We start from the raw sequence: 16,708 nt of genomic DNA on the forward strand, positions 1-16,708 counted from the left end.
ATCATAATGGGCCACGACATATAGGTCGAAAATACATCTCATTGGGCCTTATCAAATGGGCTAGAAATTCATCATAATGGGCCTTGCCCATAGGCCACAAATATGTCACAATGGGCCTCAGATACATCACAATGGGCCTCGGCCATGGGCCTCAAATACTTCATATTAGGTCTCGTAGGTGGGCCCCATCATATGGACCTTAAATATGAGGCAGGTGGGCCCTATTGCATAGGCCAAAATAGAAACAGGTGGGCCTCGCTCATGGGCTAAAAGTACATCATGATGGGCCTCATGGATGGGCTGCTCCAATGGGCCTCAAATGGGCTTGGACCATACCAAAAATTATTTCAATAGTTGTAGGTGTAACATGTGTATCACTATACACTATCATTCTATGGGGCACATGGCCCACTAATGACGATTAGCACTATCCAAACACCGTCCAGCACAATCTGGACAGTGTGGATGAAATAAATACATCGTGGTGGGGCTGTAAATGGCAAAATAGGTGGACAATTGGAGAAACACATGCCCACGGTTAGCCCACAACTGCTAATGTCAACAGCAACATGAGCTATTGGACGGCTCAGATATACAACACATCATAAAGTGGGCCACAACAGATGGATGGTGTGCCTGCTACACACACATCAAGGTGGGCCACATAAGTGGACGACATAGATGAAATACGTACAACATGGTGGGCCGTGTGAATACATAAAATTTTATAGGCTTCCACGGTCCTCCCGGTCAAATTCCAGCGACCCGCAATCTGTTACCAGCTTTTATGCACAATCGTGAGTCATGTCCAGTATATCAGAGTCGACTCAAACCAAGACTTGTACCCTTACGACCGCGCCATCTCCGCGGTTTCGACGCAACGTATTACGCGCCGAGGTGATACCCTGGCCAGGAGATGTGGGCCTGCATTCAGTTCGAGGAAAATGCTACGCGTTTACAATCCCAAGAGAATCTCTGCAATATGTCTCATCAATCAAGTGCACATCAATCACCTCATGTCAAGTACAAGTCAACTACTCACATCACTCAACCCATCACAACCCATACCTCTCTTACACAAGCTACCCCAAAAGTTAACAAACTCTTACACAACCCATCTCTCTCTCCCATCCATCACTCCATCACCCATCTCTCTCTCTCTCTCTCCTTACAACCCACTCTCTCTCTCATTTCTTAAACCTATTTTTCCAAGCAACCTAAAAAATCCCATGTCCAAGCTCTTCAAGCTCCATGAGAGAGCTTTGTGTGGCCCACTTTCTATCTCCCATCTCCACCATCCAAGTTCAACTCAACCATTGGAAATGTTCCTTTGGAGCTCTAGTATACATTGGCGAAAGAAGGAAGAAGAGATCTAAGGTGGGTGCTTTATGATTTAATTTTTGTGATTTAAGGGCCCACATATGGTGGGACCCATCTTGATCTATGTATTGCAACCATGGAGGACCATAGTGGTGGGGTCCCTCCATCACCATCCGATCTCTCATTTTTCTCTTTCTTTCTCTCTTTTCCTTTTTGTATGATACTGATGATGATGTTGCCTTTTGTGATTTGGGTAAACTTGTGGTTATGCTTATTACGAGATAAATGTACATTGGAAAATCCTCCTTATAGGATCCCAGGATCGGAATCTGGCCTATGTACACTAGGAGCCAAGAATGGGGTACTACAGAGTCTGTTGGCACCGGATTCAACGATTGAAAATTTTGTGAGGTCGATTTTTAAATTTGGGGTGTGACAAATGGCCAGCCCACTAGCGGCTAGGCTTGCTGGGCATCCTACCGATGGACGGCCTGGATAAAACATACACCCCACGGTGGACCTACACATTACAGATGTGCCCCACCAGATGGACAGTGTGTGTACATAACACCTGCATCACAATGGCCATCTGCTGGACGGTTAGTCCAGCAGCGTCATGGCCCAGTTGGGTGTCTAGCCAATGGATGACCTGAGATAAAACACATACATGGTGGGTCCCACTAGATGTGGGCCACCCAGGGAGTGAGCTGGCCATTAGGCCTTCCACAAACATCACAGTGGGCCTAAAAGGTTTCAAATGGTGGGCGTTAGCCCGCTGCTACTTGTGGTCGGCTGAGCGTTAGATCGGATTCATTCCCAGGCCCATGGCCTGGAATGATATGAAAAATTGGATGGATGATGAGGATACAACATACGTCAAGGTGGGGTCCATGTGTATGTGGCCCATCAGCTCAATGATCAAGATGATATTAGTATTTTCCCTTTGTCCAGGCCTGCTACTGGACAACAACCTATTCGATTGCACCTGGCCCATCTAGCCCACATCCTAACATGATCTCTCCACTAAACGGATGGTGTGGATAGAATACGTGTCACAGTGGGTATAACACACATACATTAAGGTGGGGTCCACATTAGTGGGCCACCCCACTCAACTGAGCAAGCTGACATTTGTGTTGTCCACCAGACAGGCTGCCCATAATGGTCAGCAAGGTGGGCCTGCCTGCCGAACCTTGTCGATAAAATGCATAAGTCAAGGTAGTGTCTGTGTAGTGGCCCACCATCATCAGGGTTAAGTTAATATTTGATTTTCCCCACAATCAGGCCTGCCCAAAAATGGGCAGCCAAGGGGACTACTGGACGATGGCAGTAAGGTGGGCCTTAATTTGGATAGTAGGGGCATCCCACTAATTAGACATCATGGGTCTCATACATTCATCTTGCGGGCCATCAAACAAGGGAGAGAGAGAGAGAGAGAGAGAGAGAGAGAGAGAGAATCGAGTGATGGAGGGAGCTCCTCCACTATGAGCTCCCTTACCATATAATACATACAATAAGATGGGCCCTAAAATATGTGGGCCCTCAATTTAGCAAATCAAGGTGAGGTTTCATCCCCACCACAAAATCAAGGGTCTAGGTGACCTCTACATATTGGTTATCAAATAAACTTCATGGTGGGGTCCATGGAGAATGGCCCCATCATGGATTTACACATATGTATCATGGTGGGCCATTGGCCACACCTTGGGTCCAAAATGGGATCCCTACCATTAACTGGTGGGCCCCACTTGTCCCATGGATAAAATCGACATCTAAACCTAAGATTACCCACCTATTGCACTCCTTCTTGGTTCCTTGAAATCCTTAGCTCCTAAGCTTCCACTTTAATGGTGGATGATGAAGATTGGATGGTTGGATGGTGAGATTGGGTGGTAGGGAGATAGGTCTTGCTTGGGTCCTTCTTTTCTCTCCTTAGATCTTCTCTCCTCTTGGTTGTTAGGGAATGGTTAGAGAAGGAGAGGGAATGAGATGAGATCAATTGAAATGAGAAAGAAGGGATGGGCTGTGTAAGAGGAATGATGGGTGTGTAAGAGAGGTGACATGGAAAGCATGTGTTAAGTTGACTTTTAAGATAAGAGGTGGGTTGCCTATCTTGGTAGGAAGAGAGGCATGGGTTTGAAATGATGGTTGTACTTAATTAGTTGATGCGAAAGGATGGGTAGAGATTCCTCTTTTTCAAATGAAAACACTCAGGATTTGCAACACGCGATGTTTTCTCAAAATATTCACGGGCCCACTACTCCTAGCCTAGGTATCTCATTGGAGCACAAGATACGGCATTGGACCGCAGTGCAATACGGTCGCAAGGGTATAAGTTTCGAGTCGAGTCGACTCCAATCTTTGAGATGCGACTTAGGGTTGCACGCAATCGTTGTCTGTAGGTCGCGGGTCTCCGAAATTTGATAGAGAGAATTGCGGGAGTTGGTTGAATGGCATGGTACCAGGATACAGGCCTTATAATTTATGTCTTAAGTGAAGAAGATGATATGAGTGCAAGGGTGGCCAATCTCACGAGGAAAGTCGAGTCCATGGAACTTAAGAAGGTGCAAAGAGTCAAACCCGATGAGGTTATGGAAGTCGCTTACGGTATTTGTGATAGCAACAAATACTTAACACAAGATTGTCCTACAATCCCTATGTTTCAATAGTTGTTGAATGAGAAATCAAATGTCATAAACAACTACCAACACCCATTCAACGGACCCACCTCAAATATATATAATCTCGGTTGGAGGAACCATCCAAACTTCAGTTGGAGGAATAAATAAACGGCTACCCCTCAAGAGGCCCTTACTCAACTTCTTAACTAAAGGAGGCCTCAAGAGAATATAGTTCAAAAATTCATACAAAATCAAGAGATATTCAACCAGAATACAATGCAACCATTTCAAGATCTCAAAACAACTATGAGAATGTTTGCACCGTCTATTCAAAGGATTGAGTCACACTTAGACAAATGGACCTTTTCAACCTAACCTCTACCTAATCCAAAGCTGCAATGTTAAATAAGTGACCCAAGCTCTTCAAATCAAACGGAGCAGGCCAAGTCTATCACCACTCTTAGAAGTGGAAAGAAAATAGAAAAAAATATTCCGGTAAGGACTGAAAAGCCTAAAGACTCAGAAGAAGTTGAGAGTAATAAACCTAACATTACCCCACAAGGGGGAGAACCGAAAAAAGCATATAAGCCGGTTGCGTCACAAAAACCTTTATCTAATTACCAAGATATTTTGAAGGTTCTAAAACAAGTGAAGGTCAACATTCCTCTCTTAGATGCCATTAAACAAATAGCCTTGTATACCAAGGTCTCGAAAGACCTTTGCAAGACCAAAAGATGACAAATTATTCAAAAGAAAATCCTTTTAACTGAAAAAATGAGTGCCATTCTAAAGTAAGATGTGTCACAAAAGCATAAAGATCCGGGTAGCTCAATTGTCTCTTATGGAATTGGGGACCACCCGATTGAGCACGCAATTCTTGATTTAGGAGCAAACGTGAATCTGATTTCTTACTTAGTCTACGAACAACTTAGCCTTGGTGAATTAAAACCTATAAGGATCACACTTCAATTATTTGATCGATTGGTTCGTATATCGACAAGAGTCATTGAGGATGTGCTTGTCCGAGTCGATAAATTCTACCACCCAGTAGAATTTATCATTTTCGATACACACCCCATTATAAATTTGAGCACTCATATTCCAGTCATCATATGTCATCGATTCTTAGCCACATCAAATACAGTCATCAATTATAGGAATGTGATTATGAAATTAACTTTCAGAAAACATAGCATTGGTGCTAAATATTTTTAATATGTGCAAACAACTGGAGGAAGTTGATGATGCCTATGAAATCAATCTGATCGACTCACTCGTGGAAGATAGAGCTATACTGACTCTATACTCTGATGCTCTAGAGATGTACTTCTTCCACTCCCCTGATTTAGATGATGACATGATTAAGGAAATGGATGCCTTTCTTGATGCAACACCAGTACTTGAGATTGGCTGGTGGATGTCACAAATTGAACAATTACCCCTTTAATGAGACAAAACCTGTACCGTCAAGAATCAAGGCACTGAATCTTGACCTAAAATCATTGTTGGCTAATCTTAAATATGCTTACTTAGGTCAAGATGAGACATATCTGGTGGTGATTTCTACCCACATAGATGAAAAACAAGAGAGTATGCTTATTGCTACTCTAAAAGAACACAAAGGAGCCCTTAGATGGACCATTGCAGACCTCAAGGGAATCAATCCTTTGATTTTCTCTCACTATATTCACCTTGAGAATGATGTGAAAATGTCTAGATAACCACAACATCGATTAAATCCAAATGTGAGAGAGGTGGTTAAAGCCGAGGTGCTCAAACTATTGGATATGGGTATCATATACCCAATATTCGATTGCCAATGGGTGAGCCCAACTAAAGTGGTTCCTAAGAAGTTCGGGATCACCATTGTAGCTAATGCAAAAAATAAACTCTGCCAACTAGAGTCACAACTAGTTTGAGAATGTGCATTGACTACCACAAGGGGAATGTCGTCACTAGGAAATACCACTTTCCCTTGCCTTTCATTGACCAAATCTTAGAAAGGTTAGCTAGTCATTCCTATTATTGCTTTTTGGATGGTTATTTGGGCTATAACCAAATAGAGATAGCCCTTGAAGACTAAGAAAAGACAACGTTTATATGTCCCTTTGGCACCTTTGCATACCGAAGGATGCCATTCAGACTTTATAATACTTCTGCTACATTCTGGAGATACATGTTGAGTATATTCTCAGACAAGGTGGGGCAATTTTTAGAGGTCTTCATGGACAACTTCTCGGTATTTGGCTCATCTTTCAATGATTGCATTGAAAATTTAAAACATGTATTGAAAAGATGTGCTCAACTGAGAGAAATGTCATTTTATGGTTCGCAAGGGAATTGTGCTTAGACATATCATATTATTTGGAAAAATTGAGGTGGATAAAGCCAAAATCGATCTTATCTCTAACCTACCTCCACCCAAAAGCATTCGCAATGTGCATTCCTTTTTAAGACACCGATTTTTATAGAAGATTCATAAAAGACTTCAGCCATATATCTCATCCTTTGTGCAATCTTGTTCAAAAGGATATCTCATTTGAGTGGATTAAAGAATGCCACAAAGGTTTTTCCGAGCTTAAGGGCATGTTGACCAACACTCCAATCATGCAGCCACCTGACTAGAGCCTTCCTTTTGAGATTATGTGCGACGCAAGCGATTATATTATTTGGGAGTTTTAGGCCAAGGAAAACATAAAAATTTATATTTGTTCTACTACACAAGTAGAATGTTAAACTTCGTCAAGATGAATTATTCTACTACTATTCACAACCCCAAATGTAGGGTCGCGATGTAATAATAATCTCAGTGAGACCGAGGTTGAATCCACAGGAACTGAACTTGTACATTTCTAAAAATAACAAGAAATAGAACTAGAAAGAGATGTAAGCCTAATTCTGAAATTGTAAAGAGTGATTTTGAATATGGTAATTGAAACTTATAAATTTAAAGGTGGTAACTAGGGTTTCCAAGGATCCACTTATAACAATTGGGAGGTTACCTTGCATGATTCAATAGATCCAACTGGAATCAGAGTCCCATCTTATCCAGATGGAGAAAGGAGAGACGGTCGGATCTTTGAACTTCTCATGAACCTAGTCTTAAAAGATGAGTGTTGTGAGGATTGGAAGTGATTTTATCACCCAACCATGCCCAGGAGACAATGGAAAACAACACGATATACCAATCCAACAACCAATCATGGGAGAATTGTGAAGGTTAGGAAGAATTTTATCTCCCTACCTTACCCAACGGACGATGGTGAACAACAGGACTTACAATTTTACAATCTCAATTCAGGATTGTAATTTGAGTTATTAAAAACCATTAAACACTAAGAATATTCCTTAATAAAGAACTAAAATCTAAGAGAGTTCAACAAAACATGAATCAAAACAACGCAAACATCCCAATCACGCTACAAGCTTCGCCTCTTAACCCTTGCTAAGAGGTTTAGCCAAGATAAACATGATTGAACTAAAGACTCTTAAACAAAATATCAACTAAGGAAGAAGAAGAAAAACTCTCCAATGGTGGCTCCACCCTTTTGCTTCACTCCTCAAACCCTATAAGATGCTTAGGAACATCCTAGGGACTCCTATTTATAGTTGTGCAACTCCAACTTTTGCACCGAGTTGGAAGAATTCGAAAACCGCCTCAAATTTACATAGTTTGCCTAGAATTTGCATAACCTTAGACACTCGGGCTAGCTGAACTTCCACAAGTTCCAGAAGATCATGTCGCTAGATTTTCACCTGAACTTTCTTAGGCTAGCCGAATTCTTGGGCTAGCTGAACCAAAATTCTAGGTAGCCGACCAACACTTCAAATGTTGGATTCTCCTCATTCGTCACTTAGTTTCCTTGGATCTTTGGCACTTGAATTCTTCAATCTTGGTCTCCTAAGATCTCTCCTTTGCTTTGATGATTTTTGTGTGTTAAATCCATGCTTTTAGCATCCTTTTCAATCCAACCTCTTAAATTCACCCTACAATACAAACATGATTAAAATAAAACATTAAGCATTATCATGTTTATAAAACCAAGTAATAAATGGGGGATAATATGCAATATTTAACTCTCAACACAATCCCCAACTAACATCTAGCTAGTCCGAGCAAAGTATGCGAAAAATATTTCGAGAACACAAGATAATTTCTATAAGCCCAAGTGATTTTAAAAACAATCTAGATAATAGAATTATAAAATACATCAATGTTGAGCATTATTTCTCCTAAACCCTAACACTTAGTAAATTTCATAGTCAAGTTCAAAGTATTAATCCACAAATTAGAACAATTTTAAACATTGACTTCAATGGATGCATAGTTAAATCTGGACCTATCACAATCAAAGGTTCAATTCTCAATTTTCATGATAAAATTAATAATCTAAAAAACATTTAGGATGACCGAAACCTAAACCAAAACTTGCCTTATAGTTTAGTCTTTTTAATCTTCCAGCTTTTGATTTTTTCATCGATGGCTTTCATGTTATATTCAATCTTGTCAATGATATTCCATGGGTAGCCCTTTTCAATGACAACTATTTTTTAAGCTAGGTATTCTTTTTCTCTTTTTATTTATTTATTTATTTTAAACTTAAAAATAATGGACAAATTCCCCAGGTTGGTTCCTTCCATGCTTAATAATCATCAAGTTATCAATCCAATATCAAACTAGAACCTTAATGTGTAAGCTAAACGTGATATGTGAAATCATGAATCAATCAATGTTTAACACTTCTAACTAGGAGTCAATTACTCAATCTCAATTTTGAAGTCTACCAAATGACTAAAATCCAAGAGGCATAAATCATCAACATTAGGTATCTTATAATTCTAATACACGGATTAACTTCAAATTTTACTTTAATTAACAAAAATTTCTTGAAAATTTTTAAAAAATTTTAAAAATTTTATGGCAAAACACTGATTAGTTTACCTAATCTCCCATCCCCAACCCAAAATCTATATTGTCCTAAATGTAAAAGAAATAAACATGTTTTGTAAAAGAGACAACGAAATTGAAGGGGAAGTGATGGAAAGATAGTACCTGATGAAGGAATTTTGAGGTTTTTCCAATGATCTCAATATAAAATGGGTTAGCACAAAACTAAATAATTGAAAGCAAACTATCCTAAATAGCAAAAAGCAAACTACCCTAAACTGTAGAAAGTAAACTATGCTAAACAATGGAAAGTAAACTACCTAAACTAGGAAAGTAGGGAAAAACTACTCAATCATGCCGCAAGGTTCTTCCTCTAGCCAGTATCTTGATAAATTTCTCAATAGATTTCTCAACAAGATCATCCAAAAGCCCTTTTTGCAATAGACTTGGATGCCTGGAGCATGAAATATTAGAGAAATTTGTGGACATCAGCAAAAAATTATCATTGAATCGCCTGAGATGTCCAAAGTATATATGATTCACCTACGATAGAAAAAGTTTCAATATTAGTACTCCATGGTGAATCAAAGACTACAAGTAGATAGAATTCAGAAAAATTCTCTGCGGATGATGTAGTCTCAACACATTCTGAAGTTTTAGACTTCGGTTCAATTGTTAGCTCTCCCTCCTGTGATAGTAAACGTTCAAGATCTATGGCGGGAAGGGTTTCAGAATAAGGGTTCTCTCGGTTAGTAACACCTACCGAGAGGTTGTCTTGTAAGGCATTCACTACGTCTTGTATCATGGGATTGTTTGAATCCGCACATTGTGCCAAGCAATTTTCCAAAGAGTTGGGAAATTCAGTTGAGAGTGGCTCATTCTCCATATTGAAGTTTGTGATGATTAGCCCAAGGATTCCATCATCTTTGAAAGTGGAAGGACGCATGCTCTCTTGCTCTTGCCCTGCACAGACAGATTAAGGATCAATAGGCAAAGCATTAATTTGAAGATTCTATTCATTGAAGCTTCTCAGTAGAGGCATTGAATCGTCAAAAGTGTATAGCTTAGATGGTGGCCTCAACTAGGTGGTTTCAAATTTCAGAGTCATATCTGGCAACTCGGCCATCTCCCTAACCATCTTATAAGTTAAATCAAGGGAGTGGTCTAACCATACCTCACAAGAGTTGGAAGGGTCGTTGAAAGCAGCTCATCCTCTACATTTAAATCAGACATGTTAGATGGGTGGAGTAGATCATTATGGTCAACCACTTTCTGTACCCCTTGATCATTGACCTGGATCAAATCTTGAGATCAATTCTAGGGGAATTTGGGCTAACTCATGATTCTCATCCCAATACGTATCATTGGCCAATTCAGTATAGTTCACCAGTGGGATAAGATCACTTACCTCAAATTATTTTCCTAGGTTGGGTTAAGGCTCAAATAAACTAGCATCTTCCTCCTTATTGAAGTCAAGTGTGTCATATGACTGGAGTATGTCAGCATCATTATATTTGAAAAACACCCATGTCTCTTGATCATTCCATTGGACAGTCATCGAGATTGACTCTTCGGGAAATTGAACCGTATTAATATAATCCAACTCTTCATTCTCAATTTCTGTACTCTTCACAAGTGAATTAGGATCACTTTCCTCACATTATGTTTCTGGATCGGTTTGAAGCTGGTATGAACTATCCTCTTCCTCCTCATTAAGATGCGACTGGACTTCTTGAATGGAGGGTTCACTTGCCTCTAATGATTTCTTAATACCTGCGATTGCTTGTGTGAGATATTCGTTGAATTGTTCTTGAGCATCCATGTATTTCTGAATTAACGCCTCTTGGATTATTTCCAGTTGAATCTCATACGTAGGGAATCCAAGGGAGTAGTCATTAAAATCAATTGGCAATTCATCTCTCCAATGTTGATGTTTCCACTGATCATCAGTATGGAGTTGGGAATGAACAATTGGATTGGGTTAAGGCTGGGGTAAACTATCCTCCATTAGCTTATCGAGGCGCACTTCAAGCGCTTCTATCATTTTTCTAATGCTAGCAAAATCATTTGTGTAACCCTGAACTGAATTGTCACGCCCCAAATTTGAAAACCGGGCTCACAAAATTCCCGATCGCCAAATCTAGTGCTGACAGCCTCCTTAGTACCCCATTCTCGACTCCTAGCACTCGTACGCCAGATGTCGATTATGGGATCCTACAAAGAGGATTTTCAACACGAATTTATCTCATAAGAAGCATAACCACAACTATACCCAAATCACAAGAACAAAATCATCATCACATATCCACTAATATAGACATTTGAATATAGTGCTAAAAGAGAAATACATAAATAAAAAATCAAAGCTCCAGAAGATGGCCGCACGCTCCATGCTCAATGCTGCTGCAACCTAATGCCACATGCACGCATCTATCGTGTATAACCTTATAGAAAAATTAGAGGGTGATGTAAGTGTGTGAACAGTATATGCGTGCTTAGAATGTAATATCAGAGTAAATGGAAATACTGGTAAGTCCATGAACCATACAATATCAGAGTAAGTAGAAATACTTACAAGTCCAAAAACATATTATTAACCTCATCCAAGATATGCAATGAAAAGACATAGCAAGCCAATGTGATATACTGAGAAAGTAATGTAAATCGGCTATGTAATGTGGAAACATAATAAACCAAATATCAAATATTAAGGATGCAATACAATATACAATTCGGAAGAGCTACAAATACCATAAGCCTCATCTAGGTCATATAAATGCAGAAACATAGCAACCTAAGATTTCATATGCCAAGGACTAAGTTGCAGTGTGAAGTCGGGATGATATTACATGGTATCGCAAGCTATGAGGCCTATCACAAAGGACTTTTATCCAAACCAGTCCATACCTAAATTTAGATAGATAGACTCAATGTGGTAAGCTTTTGATCTCAGGTTAGTCGCACGCCCCAACCGAAATCCTGGCCATTGCAAAAGTAAACATAATAAATAGTTGCGCACCACTAGCCCGAGTGGATAGTGAATGAATGAATGAATAAATATAATGCTGAGTATGCAACTCCTACTCCACAAATCAGTACTGTACATCTATGGGATCATCACTAGGGTATAATACACTCTACGCCACCTGCCGCCCCATCAAGCGTACAACTGGGTAAGTGAAAGAGACCTCACCATCCACCTGCCATTATCGGGCCCTGCTTGTCAATAGCGGACCCATTCCTCAAGCTAGTCAGACTCAACCTAGCATTGCCTACTCTCACAAGCGGGTAAGGTCACACCCCCTTCCAACCAACCATGACACAGTGGAAGACGCAGCCTACTGGTATATGGCCCTCATGCACTCATATATGTCCACTTGGTCTCAATATTGGAGCATCCTCTGGTGCTTAGAGGGTTTAGAGAATTTCACCCAAGGATATCTATGGCACTCCATGTAAAAAAAGATTTCTGGTGTCCCATCTATCCATCCATGACATGCTTGTGGAGACCACGGCCCTGATGTCGTTAGAGCGTATAGTAATCACAATCACACAATGTAAGATGTATGAGTCATGCGTCCAATCATGTATCAATCCTTCGCATACCGTGCGCTCATGTGGGATAACTTCACCTATCAGGGAGTCTCATAAACCACCGGCACTATGGCATATGCAATGGTCAATCATATCTCATAAGAAACATACAGATGATGTGTATGGGTATGTACCATAATGCTATGCTATCACATACTCATAATCAGTATCAATAACCAACATCGACAATCAACCTCGACAATGTAGACATTTAACCAACATTACCCCCAAGGAATGGCCCACATAGAGCCTAACATATAGTGGACCCATGGCCTCACATAAGGGCATAATATACAAAACTATGGGCCTCACTCAAGAGCTTAATACACATCACGATGGGCCTCTCACATGGGCCTAATATATATCACAACGGGCTTCATCTCCTGGCCCTCAAATGCACCACAATGGGCCTTATCACATAGGCCTCATATATGTCTCATTGGGCCTTAAACACGGTCTAAATACACATCACAATGAGCCTTAAATACAGGCCACATATACATCACATTACGCCTCGACAATCAGCCTCAATAATTGGCCTCAACAATCGGAATCGACCTCGATAATCAGCCTCAACATATTAGAATTGGCCTCGACAATTGGCCTTGACAAATCAGAATCACCCTCAACAATTGGCCTCGACAATCAAAATCGGCCTCGATAATCAACCTATACAATCGGCCTCAACAATCAAAATTGGACTCAATAATCAGCTATGACAATCAGAATCGACCTCGATAATCAGCCTCAACAATCGGCCTCGATAATCAGAATCAGTCTATACAATCGGCCTCGACACAAGGTAGGGTCCATAGATGGACAGCCGATGATGAATCAAGCAATATCAATGGGGCCCAAAAATTTGGGTTAACCCACTAAAGAATGATGAGAATGGGCCTAACCAAGCCAAAGGGAAGGTCACAATGTGGACATTTAACCATCACTGCCCATCAATGTAGACATTCAACCAACATTGCTCCCAAGGAGTGGCCCACATAGGGCCAAACGTACAGTGGGCCCATGGTCTCACACAAGGGCCTCATGTATATCATCATGGGCCTCACTCAAGGGCCTAATATACATCACAATGGGACTGTGCAAATGCAACAAGTTAGACCTCTTATGAGGGCCTCATATATCACATTGGGCCTTATCAAATGAGCCCCAAGTATATCACATCGGGCTTCACCAAATGGGCCCTAATTACATCAAATGGGTCATATCAAATGAGTCCCAATTACATCAAATGGGTCATATCAAATGGGCCCCAAATACATCAAATGGGCCGAATCAAAAAGGTTGTACCAACTACACCATTCATCCATCTATAGGGATAAATTTAGAGCATTATCCAAAAAAATGAATCATATCAAAAGGTCATCTGGACCATACCACAAATAACGGTGGAGATAATGATTTTCCACTATCAAAACCTCAATAGGCCCACCATAGCATTTATTTTCCATCCAGTTAGTTCATAAGGTCACAAAAGCCTGAACTGAGAGGAAAAATAAATATCAGATTGGTCCAAAACTTCTGTAACCTAAAGGGGTTTCAATGGTAGACTTTCAATCCCACTGTTTCTGCAGTGTGGTCCACTTGATACTAGATTTGGCTTATTTTTAGTCTCAAGCCTTGAGAGAAGTGGCCAAATGGATGGACAGTTTAGTTGTAACACATGCATCAGTGGGGCCCATAGAACTTATTGTCATCAATCTAGCAGTTACCCAGCTGGTAGATGGATAGTCTGAATGTTGTCCTACATGAGAGGGCCCCATGGAGGGAAACAGATGGACGGCGTTGATGAAACGTACACGGAGTAGGTCCCACCCGTCCAGATTACTGGACAGTGTGGATAGTACCTGTACATCACAATAGGGTCCACAAAACTTGGTGACGTCAAATAGCAACTGAATATCTGCTGTGAGACGCACCAGCTAATCCACTTCATACAAGTGGGTCCCACGTGGTGGGCCACCCATTATATAATATTATATTATATATCATATGATAACATGATACACCTAGTGTCTAGATAGTCTGGATGCTGGGTGGATGGTGTGAATCACACCATAAATAGAACCTCATGGCATTCATGCATAAAAGGTGGGTTCCACATGGGAGTGGCCCACCTATATATATATATATATATATATAAAATACGATAATCCAGTCTAGATTACTGGACGCAATCCACGGTGAAATCCGACCATCCTTGATGGACGGTGTAGATAAAACTCGTACATCATGTAAGGTGAGGCCCACATGGCAACGACCACTAGTCAATCTGTTCATCTGGTGGGTCCCACATGTGGGCCAACTGGCTTGTTAGCACTCACACCTCATTGTTAGCCACCTCCAGTAGGGATCAATACCAAGACCTAGTGATTAATACGAGGTATCTTTCACCTAAACTACTACTTGAGTTATGGATCAGGGTAGTCCAGTGGGTGGGATTTCGACCATCCTAACGGTGGATGGTGTGGATCATCACATGCAATATGGTGGGCCACACCATCTGATGGACGGAATAGATATAACACATATTGGTGGGGCCCACTCCATCATAAGGGAGAGAGAGAGAAACGTGAAGGGGAGGGACCCTACCACTATTGGGCCCTCCCTATACAATGCATACATCAAGTGGGTCCCACAACAAGTGGGCCCTAAAATTTAAAATCAATGGTGGATCACCCACATGTGACCTCGTTCTTTAGCTCCTTGGACTCCTAGGCTCCTTGTCTTTGATCTTGATGGAGGTTGATGAAGAATAAAGGGTTGAGATGGGACATAGAGGGTAGGAAAGTGGGCCACACTTGGCTTGGGAGACCTGGAGAGCTTTGGATGTTGGAAGCTCTCTTGGGAGTTAGGGGAATTGTTAGAGAATGAGAGAGAGAGGGGAGTGATGGCTTGATAAGGGATGGATGGAATGGATGTTGTAAGGAATGGGGATGGGAAGGTATGGGTTTGGTTGAAATTTAGGTAAAAGAGGATGGGTGGAGAGAGAGAGAGAGAGAGAGAGAGAGAGAGAGAGAGAGAGTTGACTTAGGGAAAGATGGGATGGGTGCTTGTACTTGTGATAGGGTGAGGTGGCATGGGGTATGGATGATGTACTTACTTAGTGTGACGTTTGGTAGAGATTCCCTTGGGTTTCGCAATGTGTTGTGTTTTCCTCAAGATGAACTTGGCCTCACAACTCCTGGCCCGGGTATCACATCGGCGTGCGAGACACAGCGTTGGAACCACAACGATGGTACGGTCACTGAGGTACAAGTTTCGGGTCGAGTTGACTCTGGTATGCAGGACTTGGCTTAGGATCACGTGCAAATGTTGGATACTGGGAGGAGCAAGGAAGCCTACGGAACGGTATGGTCTAAGATACGGGCCTTACATGAATCCTCTTGGATCGTTTCTGGTTGGATTTCAAAGGTAGAGAACCCAAGAGAATTGTCACTATGATGTATAATTGGTTCATCTACCCAATATTGATGTTTCCACTGATTATAAGCATATGGTTCATGGGTGGGAGAATCTGATGGTTGTTGGTACATATTATCACCCATAATATAATCACGCACTGTTTTCTTCTCGTCTGATGCGGGATAATAGACCTCACTGCCATAATCACGATGACTTCAACATTTACATACTATTTCCTTAATCCATGGAGTGTAATTATTCTCCCTCATATGATCACGTAAGGATTTCTAACCGATGGAGAATTATATTCCGGTTGGTTCTCGATGATGGTTTCAGAAAATTTTTGAGATATAAGTTGTTTCCTAATATAATCATTGACAGCCCTTCACAATTTCTCGCATTCTCTAAAACTAGCTCAACATACTGACGTTCACTCTTGCATATACATGGTGAAACCCTAATTCTAAACCTAATAAAATAAAAGAAAATCTTACAACAATAAGAAATCTAGAAATAGAAAGGGAGAGAATTAGAAACTTGTTAATAAATTAGAAGTTTCTATATTGAGATCCTACAAAACAAAAAGAAGAAAATAGTTAGTTTCTAAAAATAAGTTAGGAAAGTTTCTAATCCTAGAAATAGAAAAAGTAAGTTAGTTTCTAAATAAAAATCCAGAAAATTCCTAGCCTAAAAGTAAGACAAAAAGTTAGTCCTAATCTTAACCTAATTCCAAAACTATTCAAATTCGAAAAACGCAACCGTCAATCCCCGGCAACGACGCCAAAAACTTGTTCACAACCTCAAGTGTAGGGTCGCGATGTAGTAATAATCTCAGTGAGACAGAGGTCGAATCCATAACGACTGA

The sequence above is a fragment of the Magnolia sinica genome, chromosome 13 (assembly GCF_029962835.1).
Source record: "Magnolia sinica isolate HGM2019 chromosome 13, MsV1, whole genome shotgun sequence".
NCBI classification, from domain to species: domain Eukaryota; kingdom Viridiplantae; phylum Streptophyta; class Magnoliopsida; order Magnoliales; family Magnoliaceae; genus Magnolia; species Magnolia sinica.